This window comes from Anomaloglossus baeobatrachus, chromosome 2 (assembly GCF_048569485.1).
Source record: "Anomaloglossus baeobatrachus isolate aAnoBae1 chromosome 2, aAnoBae1.hap1, whole genome shotgun sequence".
Lineage (NCBI taxonomy): Eukaryota > Metazoa > Chordata > Amphibia > Anura > Aromobatidae > Anomaloglossus > Anomaloglossus baeobatrachus.
In genome coordinates, this window is record NC_134354.1 from 684,673,676 (window position 1) to 684,691,524 (window position 17,849).

At 43.4% G+C, this 17,849-nt stretch overlaps 1 protein-coding gene across 3 annotated transcripts in view; it reads left to right on the top strand.

Annotated features, from left to right (window-relative positions):
* Positions 1–2,882: 2,882 nt before the first annotated feature.
* NFE2 (nuclear factor, erythroid 2) overlaps positions 2,883–17,849 on the top strand; it is a 51,654-nt gene continuing 36,687 nt past the window's right edge. The window contains exons 1-2 of one of the 3 annotated variants that reach the window (XM_075334520.1): positions 2,883–2,962; positions 3,224–3,283. The gene's annotated coding sequence lies outside the window, so the exon portion shown is untranslated. Of the gene's footprint in view, positions 3,284–17,849 lie in introns of all 3 variants that reach the window. The other 2 variants (XM_075334521.1, XM_075334519.1) reach the window with 2 other exon arrangements.

The window sequence follows — 17,849 nt, forward strand, 5'->3', positions numbered from 1 at the left end:
GTGACGGAGCTCAGGTTCGGAGGCCGAGATGATGTCAGGCAGAATCCGGAACCAACGGAGCGAGGAGGTGGGTCACCACACGGATCCAGGGATCGGAGATGGTAGGGACTGGCGAGATGGCGGACAGTCACTGTTCGGGGTTCTGGAATCGTCAGGACCGGTTGGCGGGACAGGAGCGGCTCTACAAGAGAGATAGGTGAGTACGAGACAATGGCACAGGGAGACCTGACTCCTAGCTTAGCAAACACGAAGAACAGGCCCCGCCCACTTGGAAAGGAACCCCCTATATACCCTGTACCTGCATCTTCAATATCCTGTTGGGGGACGCTGGCCCTTTAAGAAAAGGTCAATGACCGCGCGCGCGCCCTAATGCGCATGCGCGAGGCCCGGGTGCCAGAAGCCAGAGCAGGATGCAGTGTACAGGAGGCAGGAGTGCCGAGCCGGCTCAGGACAGCAGAGGGACGCCGGGACCGGGGACCGGGTTGCCTGGAGGACGCAGGTGAGGGAGCATGGAGGCTGAGGAGCGGGGGACCGGGGAGCGTGGCAAGGGAGCAGGGAAGCGAGGTCCGGGAGCGGGGGAGCGTGGCAGAGGAGCCGGGGAGCGTGGCAGGGGAGCCAGGGAGCGTGGCAGGAGAACCGGGGAGTGTGGCATGGGCACCGGGGAGCATGGCACGGGCACCGGGGAGCGTGACAGTCTTCTTGGGAGTGATGCAATAAGTTTTCACACCTGGATTTGGGGATCCTCTGCCATTCTTCTTTGCAGATCCCCTCCAGTTCCGTCAGGTTGGATGGTGAACGTTGGTGGACAGCCATTTTCATGTCACTCCATAGATGCTCAATTGGGTTTAGGTCAGGGCTCTGGCTGGGCCAGTCAAGAATGGTCACAGAGTTGTTTTGAAGCCACTCCTTTGTTATTTTAGCTGTGTGCTTAGGGTCATTGTCTTGTCGGAAGGTAAACCTTTGGCCAAGTCTCAGGACCAGAGCACTCTGGAAGAGGTTTCCTTCCAGGATATCTCTGTACTTGGCCGCATTCATCTTTCCTTTAGTTGCAACTAGTCGTCCTGTCCCTGCAGCTGAAAAACACCCCCATAGCATGATGCTGCCACCACTATGTTTCACTGTTGGGATTGTATTGGGCAGGTGATGAGCAGTGCCTGGTTGTGTCCACACAGACCACTTAGAATTATCACCAAAAAGTTCTATCTTTGTCTCATCAAACCAGAGAATCTTATTTCTTGTCTGGGAGTCCTTCATGTGTTTTTTTTGCAAACTCTATGTGGGCTTTTATATGTCTTGCATTGAGTAGAGGCTTCTGTCGGGCCATTCTGCCATAAATGCCCAACTGGTGGAGGGCTGTAGTGATAGTTGACTTTGTGGAACTTTCTCCCATCTCCCTACTGCATCTCTGGAGCTTAGCCACAGTGATCCTGGGGTTCTTCTTTACCTCTCTCACCAAGGCTCTTCTCCCACGATTGCTCAGTTTGGCTGGACAACCAGGTCTAGGAAGAGTTCTGTTGGTCACAAACTTCTTCCATTCAAGGATTATGGAGGCTACTGTGCTCTTAGGAATCTTGAGTACTGCAGAAATTCTTTTGTAACCTTGGCCAGATCTGTGCCTTGCCACAATTCTGTCTCTGAGCTTCTTGGGCAGTACCTTTAATCTTATGATTCTCATTTGGTGTGACATGCACTGTGAGCTGTGAGGTATTATATAGTCAGATGTGCGCCTTTCCAAATCAAGTCCTATCAGTTTATTTCAACACAGCTGGACTCCAATGAAGGAGTAGAACCATCTCAAGGAGCATCACAAGGAAATGGACAGAATGCGACTGAAATATGAGTGTCTGAGAAAAGGGTCTGAATACTTATGACCATGTGATATTTCAGTTTTTCTTGTTTAATAAATTTGAAAATATTTCTACATTTCTGGGGTTTTTTCTGTCAAGATGGAGGGCAGAGTGTACATTAATGAGAAAAAAAAGGACTTTTTTTGAATTTACCAAATGGCTGCAATGAAACAAAGAGTGAAAAATTTAATGGGGTCTGAATAGTTTCCTTACCCACTGTACATTGGCATCACTGTCCCCATTTGGGGTCACAAGCCAAATTCGCTATCAGTATGTCTTTGGAGTGTGGGAGGAAACCAAAGAACCCGAAGCAAACCCACACAAACAAGGGGAGAACATACAAACTCATTGCAGATGTTGTCCTTGGTGGGTTTTGAATTCAGGACCCCAGCGTTGCAAGACTGCAGAGCTAACCAGTGAGCCACCGTGCCACTCATTAATTGATTAATTCTCTATGGGAGCACTGGAGTGCTGTGCTTAGCTTTCTTCGTCAGTTCCTTAAGGACTGAATGGAGAGGTGGTCGAGCATGTGCACGGGCTTTCCATTCTAATGATGGAATTAAAGTACCCATTAGTAACAATCAGTGAGAGTCCTAATGGTCGCTCCCTGCCGATCTGTAAGGTATCACCTATTCTGTGGATTGTGATAACTCCAACCTACTTTAAGTTTGCAAAGCTTATGGTAAGGAAATGTGTTATACATTTGCATTGGGTTGAATTGCTTCTGTGTGTAGTTTTAATGATCATGCTATAGAATGTAGTGAAGTTAGTATAACTTTTATTCATTACTGGTTAGTGTGGCATATAAGGGCAATGTCTGAATACCGGTCATATAAAGAGAATTATTTGAAGCATTTCTGTTGCTATGAACTACATAGAAGAGCTAACATACACGTTCTTTTTTTATCTGACTTTAACAACTGTCCCTAATCTTTACCCATGGCCCTCAGTGACAGCAAAGGAGGTAGCTGCGATCAGGAGGGTGGGGAAAAAAAGGGTGGGGAGAGGATGCCACTGTCTTAAGTTTGTGGTTTAGCAGCAGCAAGTGTGGATTAACAGGGTAAGACTATGTGCTGAGGCCACTTCCAGTGATATGACAGGATGGGGACTAGGAGGTAAGATGGGGAAGGTGGCGTACGACAATGTGAGGGGGCACATGTGACAGAACCTAAGACGTGAGGCTGTGAATATTGGATTTAGTGTTAGATGATGGGTTTTTAGACTAAGTATGAAAAGATGGGAGATCTGATAGGGTGAGACAGGAGAATCTCAAATGGCCAAGTTTACTAGACAATGCAGAGGAGTAGACCTTACTGAAGACACTGACTGATGAGGTCCACTTCATATCAAGAAACATCATAATTATCTGTCAACAGGTCGGACTCCACCAATATCCACATTTCACGCTTTAAATGGTCAAGTCAGGACAAGTTCAGGTAAGTCCATGACATAAGTCCATTGTTTTTTCTTGACTGGATCCTGAAGGACCAAACAGCTGGTATAGCAATAGTGCAAAGCCCAGTGGTATTAATACAACCTCACACTGGCTGGAGGTTTGAGACCACCATACACTTGTTCAAGTGATTTAAAAGGTTTGGTGCACACTCTGGGTAATAGAGCCCCTAGTGCAACACTCATCATGGTGTCTGATTAACTTTCTATGGATAAAATAATATAATTGCATAAATTACCTAAAGGGCGTATAAATCCAACGAGTGCAATCCTATAAAAAAAGGAATTGCCCTCGGACCAATGTTATTCAATGAGGCAGTGCAGACCTGCGGTTTTTCCTCCATTACTTGCTGATAGCGCTGACAGTTTTAAAACAAGGTGAGCACCCGCTACGTATGAATGACTTTACTCCAGTTTTGGTTCCAACAGAATTAACCTTAATTTATACCTGTGCTATTGGGTAATAATGTAACCCATGGAAATGTGCCGACTCTATCATATTTTATATCTTTACAGCATCTTATAGATCCTACTGGCTTTTGATGGGGTCCATCCAGATTTTGTCAAGATTTATGCTCTAAGGGGCACATTTAGGCATTGAAAACATAACTCAGCGTGCAGTGCTAATTTTTACAGTAAAATCATGGACGCTATGATGGAAATCAAATGAATCCCATTGTAGTGAATAAGAGTCTGTCAGGCGCTGCTAGTGTCCATCATTGTCACAAAAAAAATCCAGAAATATGTATAGAGATGTCAACATTGCCTTATAATATAAATGTGAATATCGGCTTAGGATGCAGATGTGTATATATTGTAGTATTAGAATGGATTTGAACACAGCCTAATAATGTAGATGTGAACACAGCCTAATAATGCAGATGTGAACACAGCCTAATAATGTATATGTGAACATAGCCTAATAATGTAGATGTGATCACAACCTAACAATGCAGATGTGAATATAGCCTAATAATGTAGATGTGAACACAGCCTAATAATGCAGATGTGTAGATATGTGTACACAGCCTAATAATGTAGATGTGAACACAGTCTAATAATGCAGATGTGAACAGAGCCTAATAATGTAGATGTGAACACAGTCTAATAATGCAGATGTGAGCACAGCCTAATAATGCAGTTGTGAACACAGCCTAATAATGTAAATGTGAACACAGCCTAATAATGTAGATGTGATCACAGCCTAAGAATGCAGATGTGAACACAGCCTAATAATGTAAATGTGAACATAGCCTAATAATGTAGATGTGATCACAACCTAACAATGCAGATGTGAATATAGCCTAATAATGTAGATGTGAACACAGCCTAATAATGCAGATGTGTAGATATGTGTACACAGCCTAATAATGCAGATGTGAACACAGCCTAATATTATTATTATTATTATTATTATTTATTTATAGAGCACCATTAATTCCATGGTGCTGTACATGAGAAGGGGGTTACATACAAAATACGTATACAAGTTACAGTAGACAGACTAGTACAGAGGGAAGAGGGCCCTACCCTTGCGGGCTTACATTCTATAATAATGCAGATGTGAACACAGCCTAATAATGTAGATGTGAACACAGTCTAATAATGCAGATGTGAGCACAGCCTAATAATGCAGTTGTAAACACAGCCTAATAATGTAAATGTGAACACAGCCTAATAATGTAGATGTGATCACAGCCTAAGAATGCAGATGTGAACACAGCCTAATAATGTAAATGTGAACACAGCCTAATGCAGATGTGAACCTATTTACTCACTTATATTTTACTCACCTATAGCCTTTGAACATTCCTACAACAGGTCACAAGGCACTACTATTATGAGCAGACGGTTATGCAAAAATCACTATTAAGACATAGACCAAGCAGTGGTACAGCACAGTATAAAAAGTGCCACCAGTTAAATGCAGGAGAAAAAACTTACAGATGTAGTGTGTGATCATTATTTATAAGCTAATTGCCAACATTCTTAGACTATTTCTGAAATCATTGGTAAATTTCAAATAAAGCAGCAAAAAACCTTTAGAAAATATATGACAGCAAATTGCTGTTATCTATGAAACAATCCTCATACTGTACAATGTGGCATATGTTGGTGACTGTGACATAGTTGCACCCCTTTATAAGTTTACATTTCTAGGTTCACATAACCTTTACTATATCTGAATCACTTTTTCATCTAACATTAGGTTAAAATTAAACACAGCAGCTAAATAAAAAATAAATAAAAAATAGTAAAAAAAAAAACCTCAAAACTCTCACCTCCTTCTATACTTTCCTATAGACAATATGCTTGAGTATCTGTTTAGTTTCCAGCGCCATCAAGAAATATTGAATTGGCTTACTTTTGGCTGCTTTTACCAAGATGTAAATTGCTGGAACAGCAGCAAGTATACACGTGATTTTCTACATGGCACATAGAGGTGGAAGCAAAATGTGCTGCTGGTCTGAGCTCAATCTGGACACAATAAACATTAAAGGACAACTCCTTCTCAATCAGATCATTTTCCCCCTTTGAAATAATAATATCTAAACGCACCTCTGGTGCCGGTGCTGTTCTGCCGGTGTTGGGTCACTCTCCCGGGGCTCATGTGACATTTTTACATCACATGAGCCCTGTATCCAATCAGCGCTGACTTCACTCTCTCCGCCATGAATAAAACATTAAATAAAATTCAGAGCTGCAGCTGGCAGCTTGCATGTGTAAAGGAAGGAACAGTAAAGTCATCATTGATTGGGTGCAGGGCTTACGTGATGTAAAAATGTCATGTGAGTCCTGGGAGAGCGGAATGGCACTGGCACTCAAGGTGAGTATAGGTGTTCTTATTTTAATGAGGGCAAATTATCTGCTTGAGAAGGTGTTGTCCGAGTAGTGAACAACTCCTTTAAAATTACTTCCAGAATTGCAAATTATCCCTTATCCATATGTTGTCTATGGATTTCACAGAAAGCTTAGTATAGCACTTGGCTTATTCAACCAGTCCCACAACCAATAAAAGGGGCAGAGCCCCTTTCTTGTGATTCTTGGAGGTCTCATATATCAGATCTGTAGTGATCAGTAATTTAGCCTCTATCCTGTGAATAGGTAATATCTTGAAGCTGAAATAACCCTTCAAAATGATGGTTACCCTTGAAATCCATTTTGTTTTATTTTAAATTCATGCTAAGTAAATTTTTCAACACTCTGGTTTTCTAAAACAAAACTCCTAAAAACTGTAATAGACATTTGGTTTGTTTACTATCCAATGCAGATCTTATCAGCCCCCCCCCCAGATGGCTACACCTTACTGGTTTGCCCTAATTCATAATATTCTGGTCACTGGCTTCTGCCATTAAAGGGAGCCTAGGAGCAGTGTATACTGTAATACATTGAACTCAGTAATAATGTATGACGCTCACTCTAGTGTCATTTGCAGGGACATTGGATGACTATTATTGATAACTGGACCAAACTCAATATTGTTGTTTGTCTGGTGGAAACAAATTATTACCTATCTACAGGATTGGAGATAACTTGTTGATCAGTGGGGGTCCGACAAGCGGAATCCACACCGGTTGGCAGAATGGGGAACGTTTATCCTTGTTAGTATGAACTATCAGTGCAGATGTTCAACCTCTGCGCCATTCATTCCTTATTGGGCTGCCAGGCGGTGCGCGGGGCTCTTTCCCCCAGTCCCATAAGTGGAGTGGCTGTCGGCCATCTGTACTTCCACTATTTTGTAACATTCCACCAATCAAGTTGGACCCGAGTGTTGGACATCTGCCGATCAGCAAGTTATCACCTATCCTGCGGATAGGTAGTAACTTGCTTTCACTGGACAATTTCTTTAAAGGGAACCAGTCAGGTCAAAAAAGTGTTATAACCTACAAGCAGGAGCATGTGTGAGCTAGTAACCCTTTCCTACCCATCCCTGTGTTGTAATAGTGTGTAATATGAAAGTAATAAAATACATTTTATTACTTACATATTCTCTATGTAAATTAGCAGGGGCTGTAGTCCCATGGGTGTCGTATCGCCGTGGGCGTTTGCAAGCTTTCCATGGTATTACGCCCCTGTGGGTGTGATACCATGGATTTACATGAGCGACATCACGCCTGCTCCTTCAGAATCCCGCGCATGCGCACTTACCATTCTCGCCGCCTTCTCATCCTGGTGTTTGCTTTTTGGCTTCAGACGCGCACTGCACATGCTCAGAAGACTCCTGCGGTTATGGTCATGTGCAGTGCGCGTCTGTACCTGGCAAGTAAACACCAGGATGAGAAGGCTGCGGGAATGGCAAGTGCGCACGCACGGGATTCTGAAGGAGCTGACGGTGACGTTGCTCATGTAAATCCATGGTATCACACCCACAGGGGCGTAATACCATGGAAAGCATGCAAAGGGAATATGTAAGTAATAAAATGTATTTTATTACTTTCATATTACACACTATTACAACACAGGGATGGGTAGGAAGGGGTTACTAGCTCACACATGCTCCTGCTCGTAGGTTACAACGCTTTTTTTGACCTGACAGGTTCCCTTTAAAAAAAATTCCACCTTCTAGTTGATAGTTTTCAGGATGGATATTAGTCTTTTTTTTATAACCCTTTTTATGTAACTACTGTATTTCTCTGTCATTGTAGCAAGTACACTTGCATCCTCCTTAGCCAAGTTTTCACTGTGTCACAATTTTGCTAGAAAGTTATGTAATAACTGAAACACTTGTATTTCCAGTACAGAAAGCTCCATATATTACATGTTCTCAGATGACTGGAGGTGGCCAGTCTATTACCCGACAAGACAAATATTAAAGCAGTAAGGGCAGTAGAACAATCAGTAACTGAACCACGGTTACATTACATAGTACAGTAAAGGAAATTATTATTTCATCCCTTGCTGATTTTGTAAGTTTGCCCACTGACAAAGACATGAACAATCTATAATTTTAAGGGTAGGGAAAATTTTAACAGAGATAGAATATCCCAAATAAAATCCAGAATATCACATTGTATAAATTATATAAATTTATTTGCATTTTGCAGAGAGAAATAAGTATTTGATCCCTTTGGCAAACAAGACTTAATACTTTGTGGCAAAACCCTTGTTGACAAGCACAGCAGTCAGACGTATTTATAGTTGATGATGAGGTTTGCGCACATGTCAGGAGGAATTTTGGTCACTCCTCTTTGCAGATCATCTCTAAATCATTAAGATTTTGAAGCTCTTACTTGGCAACTCGGAGCTTCAGCTCCCTCCATAATTTTTCTATGGGATTAAGGTCTGGAGACTGGCTAGGTCACTCCATGATGTTAATGTGCTTCTTTTTGAGCCACTCCTTTGTTGCCTTGGCTGTATGTTTTGGGTCATTGTCGTGCTGGAAGACCCAGCCACAAACCATTTTTAATGTCCTGGTGGAGGAAAGGAGATTGTCACTCAGGATTTTATGGTACATGGCTCCATCCATTGTCCCATTGATGCAGTGATGTAGTCCTGTGCCCTTAGCAGAGAAACACCCCCAAAACATAATGTTTCTACCTCCATGCATGACAGTGTGATGGTGTTCTTTGGGTCATAGGCAGCATTTCTCTTACTCCAAACACGTTGAATTGAGTTAAGGCCAAAGAGCTCAATTTTTGTCTCATCTGACCACAGCACCTTCTCCCCATCACTCTCAGTATCCTCCAGGTGTTCATTGGCAAACTTCAGATAGGTCTGCACATGTTCTTTCTTGAGCAGTGGGACTTTTCAGGCACTGCAGTATTTTAATCTATTACGGCGTAATGTGTTATAAATGGTTTTCTTGGTGACAGTAGTCCCAGGTGCCTTGAGATCATTAACAAGTCCCCCCGTGTAGTTTTAGGCTGTTTTCTCACTTGTCTCATGATCCTGGATACCCCACGAGGTGAGATTTTGCATGGAGCTCCAGATTGATGTTGATTGACACTCAATTTTGTATTTCTTCCATTTTCTTACTATTGTACCAACAGTTGTCTCCTTCTCACCTAGTGTCTTACTTATGGTTTTGTAGCCCATTCCAGCCATGTACAGGTCTATGATCTTGTCCCTGACATCCCTCTAAAGCTCTTTGGTCTTGCCCATGTTATAGAGGTTAGAGTCTGAAAAATTGTCTGTGGACAGGAGTTTTTTATACAGGTGACAATTTAAGACAGCTGTCTTTAATGCAAGTAATGAGTTGATTAGGAGCGTCTAAGTGTCTGTAACAGCCAGAACTCTTAATGGTTGGTAGGGGATCAAATACTTATTTCTCTCTGTAAAATGCAAATAAATTTATATAATTTATACAATGCGATTTTCTGGATTTTATTTTGGATATTCTATCTCTCACTGTTAAAATTAACCTACCCTTAAAATTATAGACTGTTCATGATTTTGTCAATGGGCAAACTTACAAAATCAGCAAGGGATCAATTATTTCCTTCACTGTAGCTATGTGGTCATTTTTGTGATACAAGCACACTATCAGCTTGTAGATGATTATCCTGAATTTGTGAGAATTATTCAGGTCTTCCAACCTACTTCAGTGTGTCGTATTATGGTAATATCTACCTATTAGTTTAACCGGTGTGCTATACAAATCCCTTTAAAATATCAATCTTTATTAATTCATTTTTAAAAACGCCCAGGTGAATAACTCCAAAAAAGAGGGAGCTACTATAGATCAGGTACAACCCTAAATTTTGAAATCATATAGACAGATATAATAATAAAAAAGCCAGCACCATACCTCTCTACGCTACAGTGACCCTAATACGCCACTTTGTCTGGCTCTGCCTGTCAACGGAGGGTATGACACCCTAACGTAACTGGGCGCCCCCGTTCCTCGATGGCTGACCCTCACTCTCCCTAATTGACCCTACCAATGTAATGACAGCTTCTGTACCTGATATTCTCAATAGTTAACACATGGTATAATACTCCATTTTAAACTTAACTAGAGGGTTAATACCTCAATATCAGTAAGCTAGGTACAGAGCAAGACAAAAGACATCTGCTGCCACAATCAGCTTACAGCATGTCAATCAAAATACAGTGGGGATAAATGTACTTCCCTCAGTTTGATGCTGTGTATATGGCCTCGACGCGTTTCCCCGCCCGTCATCGGATCATCAGGAAGCCCAAGGGAAATGATAAGAGAATAAGGATTTCAGCATCATATGTGGTAGTGGCCGGCGCCATTGAATCATTGGTTTAAATAAGTCAGACCATAACACTAGAAGTCCACTATGGAGGACAAACAAACCAGGCTACAGTCCCCAAATCATTACTGCACATGTCCGTTTCCATCAGACACTAGAGCACTATTGAGAATATCAGGTACAGAAGCTATCATTACATTGGTAGGGTCAATTAGGGAGAGTGTTGGTCAGCCGTCGGGGAACGGGGGCGCCCAGTTACGTTAGGGCGTCATACCCTCCGTTGACAGGCAGAGCCAGACACAGTGACGTATTAGGGTCACTGTAGCGTAGAGAGGTATTGTGCTGGCTTTTTTATTATTATACTGTATCTGCCTATATGATTTCAAAATTTCGGGTTGTACCTGATCTATAGTAGCTCCCTTTTTATCAATTAGTATTTGAGTTATCCTTTGAGTTTTTTGGAGTTATTCACCTGGGCGTTTTTAAAAATGAATTAATAAAGATTGATGTTTTAAAGGGATTTATATAGCACACTGGCGAAACTAATTTTGAACATTCCCATCAGCATTTATAATTGTTAAACTAATATCTACCTGTGGCGCCCTGGGCAAGCCAGGGGTCGCAGGTCGTTACACCACCACACCCTACGCCCCGGTTAGGGACACCAGAGCTAACCCAGGATCCTTGTTGCCTTCCTCCGGGGGCTGGTGTTCGCGCCGGGGGGTGGGCCGGGCGGTTGGCTCCGCCCACCGGGGAGTTCACGGCTCTGGAGGCGGGAAAACCGGGCAGTGAGCTCAGGGAAGAGCTTGAGAGTAGTTAGGGAAGTGGAAGGAGTAAACAGCTAAGATGAGTTAAGGAAGTGAAAGTAGTGAAGTGAAGGAAGTAAAGTGGAAAAGGAGGAAAGTAAGAGCGGTGACAGTAAGAAAGCCTGAAGTGGGTCCAGCTGTGTGCAGGACAGAGTCAGCAAGGTCAGCAACGGCGGTGATTGTCAGGAGGGGTGACCGTTTGGAAGTTCCTGGAAGAACCGCGGATGGGTGGTGGCCCGGCGGTCTGGAGCAGTGTACAAAGGACAGTCAGCACCAGGGCAGGGGCCTCTCGGACCCCGGCAAGGCTAGGAGTCGCCATAATTTGCCAAATCCGTCAGTGAAGGGGACGTAGATCCCCCAACAACCAAGTCCCGATTGAAGGCAACAGCCCAACCATTACAGTAGAGACACCGCCACCGCCAGGGCACCAGTTTCTAAGGGCCAGCGCCTGCGGGCAAAGAGTAGAGCTCCTCCGGTCCAGCTTGAAGCCGGGGAGCGGGTTACCGGTGGGAACCCATCGAGACCATCAACAACATTAGGTGCAGGAAAAGGGACATCACCGTCACCTACTGGGGAAAGCAAGTGCAGCCGTCCGTGGGAACCGTCTTTCCAGCCGTGTGTTTTACCGAGAACTGTGTCAACGTCTCAGGCTGAGTGAGTACCACAGTGCCGCAAGGCACAGCGCTGCCCCCGCGTCCCTGCGCCCACCAAGCCCTGCATCTCCCACCTCATCACTGGGCCCCGGGATCACCAACCCCTACCCACGGAGGGGCAACACAACAACTTGCTGCTTCACACCATCACTCCCGGGATCCCCACACAGAGCAGCGGTGGTGTCAACAACTCACCACAACCGTGGGTGGCGTCACGGACAATAACCAATCCCCACACCCAAAATCCCCTTTCACTCACGGGCGAGGAGCGCCGCTCGAGAACCCCCGGGATCCGGCCCACCGCTCGAGCCACCACTGAGCAGCAGCAGCCGGACCCGAGCAGAGGGGTGAGCGCAGTGCTGACACCCTCCTCCCCGCCCGCGACATACCTATGAAGTATTTTCAGAAAATGGAGAAACTTTGGCATGTGCTGGGCCAAATAGATATACAAACTATTCAATTTCATGAAATGACTTGAAGCAATAATATTATCAGAACCCCAGACATTAAAAACAAAAGGTACAATTTAATTTGCAAAAGGGCTTTAATAAAGGGGTTTTCCGTTATTACTTGGATATACCTTCTCATTCCCCATATTTGTCCTCCATTAAAATAAAAAAAAGCTTATATTCACCTCTGGTTGGTACTGTTACTGTGGTGGCGGCACTTGTTCTCCCGGAGCTCACATGACGTTTTTATGTCATGCAAGGCCTGCACCAAATCACCACCAGCTTCTCTCCCCGCCTTTGAATGTGTAAGTAAGAAACAGGAAGTGAGTGGCAGCCGCATCTTTTACCTCCTGTTGATTATTTATTTGTCTGAAGGTGGGGAGAGACAAGCTGGCGGTGTTTGGGTGTGGGCCCCTGCTGAGCTGTCAGGTCATTGAGCAGTACAGCAGGGGCTGACAACTTTGCTCTTGAAATGCAGATTGCAGTACTTCATTAGTAAAGGTTTTAGATAATCCAATCACGGATGTGGACAGCTCAGAAGTGCCAAAAGTTGCATAACAAACACAGTGAAAGGGCTGTACTGGCTATCTGGCAATTATCAGATTGGCTGGAACCTACCCTGGCCTGCTCTGACATTTGGTATTTCCCAATATCCCCAGCAGCACAGGGTGGAAAATGGAGGGGGTGAGCTAAGTGCTGGATCACAGGCTACTGCATTGCAAGATGGACATTGTAGTAATAGAGCACAGTAAGCCTGTCAAGAGAAACGTATGGATGTAAACATTAGAGCTGCTGCTGGCAGGCACCAAGTGATGCTATCAGCGTGATAAAAGGTTAAGATTACTATAATAAGAGTATGGATGCATTCAGTGGCACAAAATAGCATGATTGATGAGTAAAAAATAAAATGAGTTAGGCTAGGGCCCCACTTTGCGTTCTCCTACTTGCAGTTCAGAGCGCACGTTTTGGGCTTAATTGATTTGACCAAAGTTGCCTTTTTCAGAAATTTAGCGCTGAAAACACATGCGTATTTACTGCGTTTTAGATGCTTTTTCAGCGCTTTTTACCTGCTATTCCACCTGCGTTTTGAACATCTAGACACTGATAAATAAAGTTTAAATAGTCAAACTCAATGAAAAATTGGAAAAAATAAACAAATCTATATTTTTGTGAAAAATAATGGAAATAAATTATTTTAATGAAATTATAGCGGTAATATGATATTTAATGGAAAAATAGCAATAATTTAATAAATTTCTTATTTTTAATTGTCAGACTATGTGTGTGTGTAAAGGGACATATGAAATCATTATTTTGATGTCCAAAAAGCATGCGTTTTGGTAGTCCAAAACGCATGTTTTCTGCACTGAAAAAGCAGGTAGAACGCTGGAATTTGCAGAAATCTTGGGTTTTGCCATTTCTCATTGACTTCAATGTTAGCAAAACGCACCCAAAATGGCAAAAACAATTGACATGTTGCTTCTATGAACGCATGGTTTTTGCCACAAAATATGCAAATTAAACGCAGCGTTTAGAAACGCAAAGTGGGGTCAGGAAATCCACTTTTTCCATAGACTTTGCTGGTAAATCAAAACGCATGCCTTTTGGCATGAAAAAGGTGCTTCTCAAAACGGACCTAAAAAGCACCTAAAACTCAGGTGTAAACGCAAAGTGGGGCCCTAGCCTTAGGGTAGTGAATAACTTCTTTACCTGGAGCTTGGCAGAATTTATTCATTTAAACCTATAGCAAAGTCAGTAAATTGAACAGTAGCTTCTTTAACTTCAATAGCACTCAACTGCTTTCCACATCCAAATTGGATAATATATACTGTATATGATTCATGTCTTTAAAGTTGAAATGTCTCTGAGATATGGATAAAGAAACTCACTGGCAATTTGTATTTTGACCAAATTGTTCTACTTTGGTCTCATCTGACCAGAGCACCTTTTTCCACATGCTAGCTGTGTCCCCCGTTTTGCAAAGTACAAACGGGACTTAATATGGCTTGCTTTCAAAAATGGCCACATTTCTGGAGTATACGACTGATACAGTGACATGCAAAAGTGTGGGCACCCAAATTACTGATATTGTGAACAGTTAAGCAAGCTGAAGATGCACTGGTCTCTAAAAGGCATAAAGTTAAAGATGAACATATTTTGTTTGTATTTTAGGCCAAAAAAAATTCTTTTTTTTCTTTTACATTTTTAATTAACAAAAAAGGTAATTGGGCCATTGCAAATGTATGGGCATCCTGCATGGTTAGTATCAAGTAGCACCCCTTTTAGTATTTAGTATCAAGTCTCACAGCTTTTTGTACCCAGCCAAGAGTCTTTCAATTCTTGTTTGAGGGATTAGTCTATTGTGGATTTTGACGTGTCTAGGATCCTCTTCATCAATCTGTAGAAGCTATCATTTTTTTCAACTTCAGCTTTTTTACAGATGGTGTTATGTTTGCATCAGGAATTTGTTGAAATTTAATTTAATCCATTCTTCCATCTACTTGTGAAATGTTCCCCGTGCCATTAACTGCAACAATAATGCTTAATGGTTGGCGATATATTAATGTCTGGAAATTCTGCACCTTTTTTTCTCCACACATACCTTTGATTATTCTGGCCAAAGAGTTCTATTTTAACCCCATTGGTCCACAGGACTTGTTTCCACAATGCGTCAGGCTTGTTTAGATGTTCTTTTGCATAATTCTGACCCTGAATTTTATGGTGAGGATGCAGGAGAGCTTTTCTTCTGATGATTCTTCCATTGAGGCCATTTTTGTGCAGGTTTCTCTGAACAGTAGAACAATGTACAACAATGTCAGAGTCAGCTAAATCTTCCTGAAGGTCTTTTTCAGTCAGGCGGGGGTTCTGATTTGCTTCTCTAGCAATCTTACTAGCAGCAAATTTTCTTGGTCTTTCAGACCTTTTCTTGGCCTCCACTGTTCCTGGTAACTGCTATTTCCTATTATCATTTCAAACTGGGGAAAAGGCAACTTAAAACTGCTTTGCTATCTTTTTTTTAACAACTTTATATTTTTGAAAAATTTTGAAAATTTTACAACCATAAAACAGTCACAGAAATAGAGGGAACATTCCCCAGGTGTGCATAGAAATACATTGAATAAGAATCATACTAAAAGGCTCAAGTGAAGATCGTGCTAACATAGACCATATATTTATCCAGGAGAAGAAATAAGAGTAAATGTTGCAATATGTTCTAATAATATATTCTCTCCACCCTGAATACAATCTCGACCCAGTGGATCTAAAGGAGACCCATCCAATCAGACTGTCGGATTTGGTAGGTGTCCATGAGAGTATCCCATAGGGACCATGTCAAAGTAAACCTATCCATTGTATTATGGAGCTGAGCTGTCAACCGCACCATATTTCTGACATCCTTTACCCAGGCGTACACATCTAAGACAGACGGTGGGGCTATATTCTTTCAATACAGTGATATTAGACATTTAGCAGCTGTAAGAATTTGCAGCACGAGCTTTGTTTCAAATTTGCCTAGTGACGACGGAAGGGCAAATTCACCACTGGGTCTCTATTAATCCCTCCACTCACCACTCCACCTATCAAGGACTCCACCTCCACCCAGAATCTATTGATTTCCAGACACATCCAGAATATGTGGTATAAGGACCCCCCCCACTCCCACATCTCCAACAAACATCTGGGTAGGTGCGATTAAACCTGTGCAGGAGTTCTGGGGTGTGATACCATGTCATAAGAACCTTGACTTGGTTCTTCTTGTAAAGAGTGCTAACTGAGGACCGAAATGTCCTAGACCACTTCACTGACCAGACCGCCTTCAGCAAAGGTCGTCCGACCCATCCCCCCCCATCTCTTCATGTAAGTATGCTTAAAGAAGTTGTCCAGTTACCAAAACTGAATTTTTTTTTTCTGATAAATCTTGCTAATATGTGCCTCTCCACACATCTATCATGTTATTTCAGCTATATTACCTTTTATTGTGCACTAGCAGCACATCCTCATTGCTGGCTCCAGCTCTGATGGGGTTAATCTCTCTTCTGACTTCCTGGATTCAGTTCCTACAACTCCCATAATTCGTTGTGGCTCTAGGGCTGTGCCTAAATTATCTAACACACCCACTGTGTCTAACACACCCACTCTCCTCTCCACCCAAAGTCTCCTCCCTGCCTCTTCCCTGTGGATACACTGAGAGCAATCACACAGAGACAGCAGCAGCTCTGCACAACCAGGGGAAGAAAGCGGCTATCTCCTGCTTGTTCTCATATAGTTCATAGTGTGTGTGGTGTGTGTGTGCCTGTGGGTGTGTTGTGTGTATATACAGTGTGTGTGTGTGTGTGTGTGTGTGTGTGTCTGTGTGTGTGTGTGCCTGTGTGTGTGTGTGTGTACAGAAATTATGATTATTAGCCGGCACAACATGTGAAAAAAATAATTGGGGGAAAAAATTAAGGGGTCATGAGATTGCTTTTTCCCCTCTTGCCTAGTCTGTGTGTCGTCCGTATCATTCGTGTGGCATGCATTTTGCAGGCTACTTTCACATCAGCGTTTTTTTGCCTGTAGGCAAACAACCACAAACTGCATATGACTGGATCCATTGGATTAAATGTGCAGCGCATGCAACTGTTATTTTACTGGATCCTTCTGCAGCGTGACACAGAATTTATCGGCCAGCACTGGAGTCAGCTGACTCCTGATCTCACAGCCCGCACACGCTGCAATAGCTGCAGGTGGGCTTATTCACATGACCGTTCCGTTTGTCCTGGTCAGTTCCTGTTTTTTTTTGCGGACCCACGGACAGGACCATCTTTTCAATGTCTTTTGTATAGGATCGGATGGCACACGGTAGCACCTCCATGTGCATCCGATCCAAAAAAAAAACCCACATCGGATGCCGTATGTCCGCTCCGTTATTATGGAACATGTCCTATTCTGTTCCGTAATAACGAACCGTGACTCAATACAAGTCAATGGGCCCGCAAAATTCCCGGAAGCAACATGGAAGCACTTCCGTGTGACTTCCGTTGGGTGCCCATGCAGTCTGTGTCCCGCTCCAGCCTCAGCCCCGTGGCTGCCCGCATAGCATTGTCAGCAACTGCCCGCACTGCAGTGTCAGCAGCCGCGGGGATGACAAGCGCTACCGTCAGGAGGTTACTAAGTTCATTACCTGCGGTGATGAAGTCCCACACTCCTGACGTCAGTGGTCGTCACTGTCTTCTATGCCCGCCGCTTGTTACATCACCTCTCGCTGTCGACCCGAGACTGTGACTAGTGGTGACGTCACAGGCCGCACGCGATACTTGGTTTGTGAAGGCGGCGGTCATTGAACTCAGTGACAGCGCTGCTGTCAGGAGTTCAGCGATCATCGCAGGTAATGTACCTCGCTAACCTCCTGACAGCAGCACTCGTCATGCCCTGCAGTGACCTGGGCTGACCTATTGATGTTAGCTCAGGTCACTGCACGGCTCTCCCAGCCAATAGGGAACAT